The following is a 10,976-nucleotide window of genomic DNA, read 5'->3' on the forward strand; positions in this document are numbered from 1 at the left end:
CAAGTTAAATCCTCGACGTATTAAAAATAGTGTAACTTTCATTTAACAGGTTCTATTATTTAGTTGAACAGCTGTATATACACATACACACATACATATGCATGCCTGTATTTATATATGTACATATGAATGTATGAATATTTGTACACACACACACACACACATGCACACACACACACACACACACACACACACACACACACACACACACACACACACACACACACACACACACACACACACACACATATATATATACATGCACATGTGTGCGTATGTGCGTGTGTGTGTGTATGTATGTACGTGTGACTGGTAAAGGAAATTGCTAGTTGAAATATATTGGCTATAGTATTTAGAAAGAATGGCAGTGATACAATTTTAATGACTGACAACTTAGACTGCATTATTTTATCTTAAGTCACGGGAGGAATTTTGGTAGTAAATATGATGTAAACCTCATTTGCCGTCGGAAGATTAACTATATATAACGAAGAAATGAATGCGATAAATGTAGAATTATATGTGAATATTCGCTTGATGCGATAGAAAACTATCAAAGTATACGCATTTTAGTCTAAATAATTGTGATAAAACTGTACTTCTTTGCTGCACTGTATTAATTTCAGATGCTAATTATTAACAATTGACCTTGAAGTAATTCTGAATGAGTCAACGAATTTAATCATAGTGATATTAACTAAGAGGAAACACAGCAAATGACAGTCTCATCATGAAATCTATCAAAGAGGAAGCTATTGTCATAAAGAGACAATGATTTTCTCGCGCAATATCGGAAATTGAACTATATATCTTTCATTAGGATCACTGGTGTTGAAGTAATTGATCATTAATGATCTGGAAATCAAATACTGTTCTCGCAAAATGAACTGTTGAAACATTTAAGGATGTACCTTGGTTTTCCCATAATACGACTGTTATTTTCATGCATTATTAATCTTCTCTATAGCTTGTATTAAGAATACAACCAATATCAACAACATATCTTAATGACGAGTCAATGAGGAAGCAGCTATGTGATTGCTCCATATACTAGAGATAACATCCAAATCTTCCTCAACCATACATTACAGGCTTGAAAACAATGGGACACACAGTATAATGTAATGATCGAATAAAGGATTGGAGGAGCACAGATAAAATGCCTTTCATCATAAATTTGAAACAACCAGGATGAATTAGGGATAAACAACAACAGCAAAAGAAGCATATTCTATCTAGTTTTGGCACAATGCTAGCAATTTGATGAAAGGGGAGACTCGACTTGGTCGACTGGTATTTTCTTTTATCGGCTCTGAAAGAATGTAAGGGAAAGTTTTCAGAATTTGAACCTAGAATGTAAGAAACTCGAAGAAATGCCTCTTAGCATTTTGACCTGCATGCGAACGATTCTGCAAGCACGTCACCTTAATAGCCGCCTAAACATGTGAGTGACAACTCTGAACTATATTTCCCTTGAATTTTAGAAGCGTTTTAGAAAGTCGTATATTCTAATAATCAGCTGTGAAATTAGACACTTATTACCAGAGATTGATGGAAGTTATATCAAATTTAATTTGTTAGTGTCAATAGAAAATGCCAAAATTTGAATGGAATAGAATTGGTAATGACTTATCTATGATTAATGTCCAGAATAAATAACAAGATATTGTCTTTCGTTTCATATTCCTTTTAGGATATGGTAGTATAAAGAACGATTCCATTTTTGTGTATGATAAAATTATGGGCGCATAAAGAGATTGTAGATTGAATTAGTTGTCGTTTATATATTTCTCACGCTATAGTCAAAGGAAAACGTGCAGTATATTATATTCTGTAGCGGCTTTCTGAAACTAGTTGGGAGAAGGTTCACTGACATTTGGGCTAATATGAATTAATCGATTCATTTAAATAATCTAACGGGACGTCAAGGTTGCGCTGTATCTACCAGAAAATAGAGCAGATTTCCTAGTAGATACTCGAACAGTCAAGCCTCTGGAGTATCAACCGCCAGTAAAACTCTGACGGAGAAGTACTTTCAACACTATTTTCTAACAAACACTGCTACTACGTATGGGACGGCACACTCAAAAGCAGTACAGCACGACTGTGAATTACCATTCCATCGGAGACATGGCCCACGTGATTCGTATTCGTCACCAAAAGTAACCAAAGGTCAAATGTTGGCATTAAATAGAGTGACATACTAGAATTACCAAGTGTGATTTCTTTTATTGTATGTCACAAAGAGTTTAATGAGTGTTTAATGGGCTATGTTGTGATGACAAACTATATTAGAAAGAGAATATCAACTTCAGAATCATTTAGTATATATACGTAACTGATGTTTATACTGCGTTGAAAGAATTCTCTTCTACCAAAGTACGTAAATTCAGTTATCAGTCAATACATAACAATGTATAGACTATATTTACAGTTCTTAAATTCAGCCTGAAATATCAGATTTAAAGGAAATGAATATATTGCCAATATCATTTAATGTATATCAAATCCAACGACATTCAAAGACATAACATTTTAGACTTTTATGAATAGAAATTAACTAGTAAGATCTTGATGGCTGAGAATTTCGCCTTCGCAGTTTCAATACCGACTTTAATCATGATTTAGGAACGATTATATTTTGCTTCTTGTAAACTCTTGTTTCTTTAAAACTTCATACAATCATCATGAACTTTGGTATAAGCTAAGAATGTTCGTAATCACTACTGAAGTCAGAATTAGACTGAATGTATGTATGTGTGTATGTATGTATGTATGTATGTATGCATGTATGTATGCATGTGTGTGTGATAATGTGAGTGTGTATGCATGTCATTATTTAGTCTTATTTCAAGATTTCTTGTTAATAGAGAAAGAGCCAGTTTCTAACCTAGATCCAAGGTTCCTTCATTGAAATTTAAACGACATCAACCAGGTATTTTTGTATGTACGCATATATATATAAATGCCTTATGTTCCCATTCCTTTTTTGTCCACGCTTTTTTGACGTCCTGTACCCGGATATGCATCTATATATACACGTAGATGTAGGTATGTACATATATGTATGTATATATGCATATGCTCACATTTCATTTGTATTATTATTATTATTAATATTATTATCATTATATATATATATATATATATATGTATATATATATATATATATATATATATATATATATATATATATATATATATATATATATATATATATATATATATATATATATATATATATATATATGTATGTATGTATATGCGTGTGTGTGTATATGCATGTGGATAGAAACATACATATCTAACAATCCATCTATCCATCCATCCATCCATCCATCTATCTACCTATCTATCTATCTCATTCTATTCACTGCATGATGTGCATGCAGCAGCTATAACTTTAAATCTGATACATTTTTACTGCTTTATAGTTGGGTGCTTATTTGGCCTCCTTTGCTATAATGATTTAGGGCGTTAAGATTGACAAAATTCCCTGCATTGTTCCCTATTAAAAACTAAATTTGGGGTATATTTCCCTTCTCTCTAAAACATTTGAGGCAAGCAAATGGCAACATTTTTTACGTTTTATCTTCTTAATACTCAACTGAGCGTTTTCTGAGGTTTCCAAATAGCCATGCATAAAAACATGTTAGATTGACATCCTCAGTTTCTTTTATTTTAGCTTTAGAAAAAAATGGATTCTTTCTACTGGATAATGCCTCGGGAGTATGGCGAGTAACGATGGGATATACTGTCACTGAAATACTTGGAATTTTCTTCACATTTTACGAGAATATTTTGCTTGGAAACGAAAGTTTTAAAATGTCACAGTGCTTGGAATTTTTATTATTATCTTATTGCGTCATCATGATTTTTAAAGTTGACAGTTCATGACTTAATGATTTTACAATGACACTTTTGTTTTCTACTCTTAATCTTTCCATCTTTGTTTTAGTTAGTATCAAACGGCGTTATATTATTTAACGAGACATGATGATTTACTGAATAGTTTAATACTACCCTATTCAAAAAAAAAATCTTGCAAAATAATGTTGTATGTAGTGACATAAAACACGAAAATAAAACATTTCGAATTGGTTTTTATTTTTGCGAAGCAATAAAACAAAGAAATGGTTCCTTATGAAGACGTCTACATTTAAGAGCCGAATCCGGGAAGCGTTTGGAACACAAGAGTTTTGTTATGATTTTAGAAGCGAAATTGCTGAAATGTTTGGCTTCGTTGTAACATGCAGAGGGGGGGGGGAGGAAACGAGGTATGTGTATATATAGACTTGGAGAGTACATAAAAGAAGAAAAAGAAAACAGATTATCAGGAATGCCAGAGTAAATATAAATATCATTCAAATGGTAAAAAAAGCCATACTTCATCAAATTTGTTCTAGTGTCAATATGTTTAGAATAATGATATATCTCATGAATTTGTTCAGAAATAAAGTCAGATACATTACGCAATGAGCAAGGGTTAAATACGCCAGTGATAATGAGAAATTCGTAGATAGTTTCTAATTTAAGCAGAGTACTAACCCTATTCAGCATTTTGCTGCAAATAACATTTCAATTCTTTTGTTCGTAAACAAGATGTTGCTTTTCAAATACTGTGTCTCCTTGAGATTCGAAATCATTCCAATTATATGTGATTTGCGTACATTGTTTACGTATCTCTTCAAAATTTGCTGATTTAAATTACAGTTATTTAATGATAATTTCAAAAATATTGAAACATCAAAGTAACTTCCCAAACATATTTAAGTAGACATCTCTAAGAAACGTAAAAGATTATATTGAACTATAATTTAGGAACACCTGGTATATTTCCAAATAATTAATTACAAATATAGAATACATTAAAAAATGCAAGCCATGAAGCCACTGAAATCACGATATAAACATAGCATAGAATGTCTATATGCCTGGAATATATTTTTTGAATATTACATAATCGACGCCTAGACTTGTAGCGTCATACACCATATTTAGATTTCCAAGGTTCAATTCCATTTCATATACAAGATATTGTTGTGTTTCTCATAACGCGATTTTGTGTTTCTCACAGCAGGATTTTTGTTGTGTTTCTCACAACGCCGAGGTCCAATTTGTCATCCATCCTTCCGAAGGTTGATAAAATAAGTACCAGTTAAACACTGGTTCTATGTGTATTCAGAACATAATGAGTAGTAATTAAATAGCAGGTGGCTATTTCCCACGTTCTTCCAAAATTTGAAATCAATAATTGTTTCTTATTATTAAGGCACAAGTCCAGCTAGGGAGTTACTCGAATACATCGACCACATTATTTGCCTAATACGTTATTTTATCCAACCGAAAAAAGCTTTGAGGCAAAATGGGATTTGTATGTACAATTTAGAAAGCCTGAACAAACACAGCTTCGCGTTTACATTCTTCGGTGCTGTAAAGATTAGGTCAAATCCCTACCCGTCAATTATTTGATAATGATTTTCTTTTCTAGCATAGTTGCATGCCCAAATAAAGTGGTGTAATTGATTAAATAGATCGAAAGGCTTATCGAAACCATGCAATGAAAGTTAAAATGGAGCTTTTCAATGGACATAATGCAATATATTTTAACCGTTTTATTCATTAACTCAGTCCATCAACCTCGTAATGAATTGCCATCCTCGCAGTGAATTGTCAAAATACTGCGTGCTAATTAATTACCACCCATTATGTTCTGAATACACATCAATCCAAAATCATCATTAGTCTTTATTCTTTCGGGAGTGTGAGAGTGTATAAAATAAAGTAACATTATACACTGGAATAATTTAATTAAATACATTCCACCTATATGTGATCTTCTGATTAGGATGAAAGTTAATTATTAAGCGTAATATAAGGCGGCGAACTGGCAGAGTTGTTAGCACGCCGGGAAAAATGCTTCACAGTATTTCATCCGTCTTCACATTCTGGATTCAAATTCCACAGTGGTTGGCTTTGCCTTTATTTCACTCAGAGTCGATAAAATAAGTAGCAGTTGAGCAATCAACTTACCCCTCACCCATGGGGATAGCTGGCCTTGTGCCACAATTTGAAACCAATATTAAATGTAATATGTTTATAAATAAGTATTTTCAGTCTCACACAATTGATGGAGGTTCTACAAGATGAATCTACCTATAATGGTAACATCTTCCTCATATCACACACTGTTTTAAAATGAATAAAATTATATTATATAGTGTATTCATAAAAATTTGTAAGCAAAATAACTTATCGTTATCGCTGGGAGCTTGATCGATTTGGGATTTGTATGTACAATTTAGAAAGCAACTACAAATCTTTGTTACACGTTTGCTTAGTATGATTGTTTCGGTTCATATTGAATTTATGACATATTTCTCCCTCTCCCGTTATTCCTTACAAAAATATATAACGTTTAATGTTGTTTTATTTAAAAAGAAATACCCATATATATATTAATTTAAATTTGAGGTATTCCTCATCTAATCATTTTATTGCAGTTTAAATGATATCAGTTCAATTGTACAAATTTGAGGTATGTATCATGCTTCTAATCAGTGGGTTATGTTCATCATTCTCCCCATTTCAAATAGCTAACGGCTTAGAAATGCATGGCTTTAATATATGCTCATTATTTATAAAACTGTAGCGATTACACAGTTGCTCATAGACGAAAGCATAGCTAATTGGTAGCATGTCTCTCATTATCAACTCTTAGTTAAACTGTTAGTTATTACAACAACATACACTAAATGCAATGGAGAAATATTTTAAGGACGACTCTTTTAAGAATAAATAAAGACTCTGAGTTACTCATTATCCAATGGGATATTTTCAAGTCTAATAAAAGAGCTGTAACCTGACTACATTCAGAAAACTTAATAACTACATCATACCGAATAACAAATCCCGTACTTATCTCGAACAGTTATCCTTTGTTGAAATAGATACTATTGTTGTATTTTCTATCATGGTAACTAAATAGAAAATAGGAACTGTATCGACACAATGTAAATCTTAAAATGTTTGGAGAAATACTTTCATTACGTCTTTTTTCTTTTACCTTTATTCACTTTAGTTTGTTAACTAACCATTTGTTTGTACCCACTTACTTTAATCGACATGTCTACCACATATCATCCATTGAGGGTAGTAACGCTTTTCTTAATCTCAGAGAAAAGTTTTCTTTGGCATTTCTGTCATTGCTTGTTTAGTCTAGATTGTGCAGTCATGTGATGAAAGGCATTTCAGGCGTAACTCTTTCGTTTTTGATCCATATATTTAGTAGTACATCATTCAGCTTATTCAGCTTAAGGTAGAATGTGAGTTGAGAGAATTCGGCTTGCTTGTTTGTAAATGATCGAAAGAAAGTATGAAGGTAGACTTAGTTTCTTGAACCAGATCAATGTAGGCTGATATTGAAAGAATAACTGTTTTCAGTTTGCAAAGGAACTTCTCTTTAGTTGATTCTCTGCCAGGTGTGCAGTAATACGATGGTACTTCAGACTATTAATCTACGACTAATGGAGTGAGTTGTGAGAATAACTCGTGATTGCTTCACACAAAATAAAACGAGAATTAGTGAAATAAAGTGTCTTGTTCAACACACAACCCGGTCAGCAAATCGAACTCACTACCTCAGGATTGTGAGCCCGACGCTCAAACCAATGAGCCATGTGCCTCACGCCGACATATATGCACAGTAACTACCCCGCCTCAGATGCTAAGGAACAGGAGAGTTTCAATAGTAAAACTGTTCATACCGCAGAATTCGTCAATTCACCCAGTTCGTCTTGCACAAAGTATTACTTTCTTACTGCTAATTAAGCTTATCTTTCGGTAAGAATAGATGTGAAAGTGAATGAAGGAAACAGAATGTTGACAGTGCAACATTACTAAGACTGTACCAGATAATGGCTGTCATATTGATGTGATAAAGATTTAGTTGAAATATTTTATCCAAAATGTCTAATATCACAGAATAAGCAGTGTTTACAATTTCAGTTCTTTCAAAATATTTCACTTAAACCAAACGCTTTAATTAGTCGTTAACGTTTTATGGCTATTAAAGTATTTGTACAAAATGTAAGTTTTTTTTTTTAATGTTTATTTTAGTATAGAAACTATTCTTCATATATTCACATCAGGAGTGTGTGTGTGTGTGTTTTACATGGTTGAAGTTTGACTTCATTCGTTCTGAAGATTTTATATTAAAATAGTTGTGTCATTTATTTCGATGAAAATACAGTAGCTGTAAAATATTACGACATTAATATAGTTGTATTCTATCACTGGCCTATAAATTATCACTAGAAAACATTTAATTACTATAGAAATTACATTAAAATATATTTTATTGCAACAAAAAGAAAAAAAGACTATCTCCAAACACTCTGCTAAAAATTTACCATATCTACGGATAAAAAGTGAAGTCGTTAACAATCAAGGGAATGATATCGATAGATAAAGATGCTTTGGTGTGTGTTAGTCGTCTTAGTTTGGATTCTAAACAATGTGAAAGTACAAGAGACTCTAAGCAAAGGTCTACTGGGATTTTGCGTTGTGAGAATTACGTTTCATATTTATCGGTCATGTTGATCTACTGCATACTGGAGATCATCAAGGTACTAAACCATCCAAACACGCCAACCCATCTCGTAACCTTGGTCCATGTTAGACTTATTTATATTACGGCAAGCTGCACGAACGTCTGTACAGCTGGAGGAGGTAGAATAAAAATAGGCCGATGATACGAATTCATACGTTGAACTACGTATGATGCCTTTAATTTTCATTGGAACTTTAACTTACTGTCAAACATTATCGTTGAAAATAATGTCGTAAGTACAATTTACATTGAGCTTGTCCAGATATCCTGAATGGAAATAGTATGGTACACTACATTACAAAAACAAAAATTAGCCTGAGTGCTTACTAGGTCATCAGACGTTGAAATGCGACTCTATAGAGCGGGAAATATCGTCAATAACTATCTAGCCGGATAGGCTAATATGATATCGCCAGCAGCGGTGGGCATGCTTGAAGTTCCTTAGGAAAGATTTGCCAATATATTGACCTTACCCATCTATTTTATTCCTCAAGGATATGGGCATGTTTAACATGTCTAAAAAAATTCCCCATCGAACTTCAGGAGAAAGGAAAGAATACCTAGAGGTAGATAAACGTTGAGATGTTTGGCAGTATATATAGTTGTTTTACAACACCCTTGCAGGCCGACGTTGAGTCGTTGACCTTAAAACGTTGCAGCATTCGTTAGGGTTTTTCTTTGTTGTTTAACCGCAAGTTTTTTTTGTGGGCGAGTCGATTGAAAACTCGTATCTACGTATGACATATTTCCGTTATTTAATTTATGGTAATTAAAATGACCGAGAAAAATGTCGCGTTCATGGTTAGAAAGATTACCTTGGGTGAGAATGTTTGTTAGGAGATTGGCTGAAGCAACTATACACTACTCTTAGCGGTGTGCAATGAAGCGAGCTATTTAAGACTACATAGTCACAATACATCCATATTAGTGTTGTTATACGGGAAGTTTTATGAGCAGTTTTTAACCATCTTTGTCAGTGGTTACAGACAGATGATCAACAGGGAATGGGTTGTTAAGATTTTATAAAGAGCTTGTTAGAACTTTTGATATGAATTTTGAGAATTATGCCATTCGATAGAAGCATTCACATCAGACAGAAACGTCTCCTTCATTAAAGTAACAGACGTCATAGACATAGATGTGTTCTTACCGCTTTTGCTTCTCATCCTTATTCTTCTGAGTATGATCTCACTATGTGGGACTGTGGTTATATGTTTTTTTTTTTTAGATTTCTATGTTGATTCTGATATCATGAGCACAGTTTCACTGAGGGTAAAACCACTATATAGTTCATTATATTGGATATAATGAACTATATTTCTATTTATTTATTTATAGTGGGAGGCAAAATAGTTGGATCCAGTAATTAGAAGTTCAGAATTTGAAAAACCGGATTAATTGCAAGCACTGAACAAAATGATTCAATGCACAACCCAAGGGTTATCAGTATTAGCAATCCGTCTGCTGATAATATTTGCAGTAATAATAGCCACGAAGGAAAGTCGATATTAGCAATTTATCAACAGATCAAATCTCGTCTGTCTGTAAGGCTTCAATTTAAGACAATTATTGACGTCACAAAATCACATGTTTATCTCTTCACATACTTGTATCTAGCTTCATTTCCAAGCACTGTTTTAATACATTACTACTATTTAAAACCTAATGTTATTGGAAACATATTTAATCAACCATTTTATATAAAGTACAAGGTACATACTTTTATACATGTTCTTTGCAGTATCATTACTATTTGTTGTTTAAGTTAACATGCAAACCGAATATCATAGTATTCCTACTATGAACTTACGGTTTAAAACTGGTTGCAAAATTTGGCACAAGACCGACCATTTCAGGGGAGTGGTAAGTCGATTACATGGACTTCGGTGTTCAACTGGTACTTATTTTATCGAGTCCAAAAGAAAGAAAGGCAAAGTCAGTTTCGGCAAATATTGAACTCAGAACATAAAGATGCTAAGCATTTTGCCCGGCGTGCTAACGATTCTGCCAGCTCGTCACTTTCAAACGGTTTAATACTAAGGCAATACATGTAAATAAACGTAACCCGGAAGGGCGAAATATGGGGGATACTTCGGGCTGTATCTAAAGGGGGAAGATGTACCTGTGGTGCCATGTTCAGTAGAGAAAGAATCACTCCATATAGGAAGGAAGGCATTTCAGCAGATTTTTATAGTCGGCGCGGTGTAGGGCGCAGTTGTAATATTCAGCGTATTGCTCGAATATTTCTTTATTGGCGGATAAGGATAATTTCCTATATGATACGCTATTCATAATGGAGTTTAGAACAGCTGCAGTGTGGGTAAATTGGGAAGAAGTTAACGTATTAAGGTTTTCCCTGAGTTTA

This window comes from Octopus bimaculoides, chromosome 18, assembly GCF_046866305.1.
Source record: "Octopus bimaculoides isolate indiv1 chromosome 18, ASM4686630v1, whole genome shotgun sequence".
Lineage (NCBI taxonomy): Eukaryota > Metazoa > Mollusca > Cephalopoda > Octopoda > Octopodidae > Octopus > Octopus bimaculoides.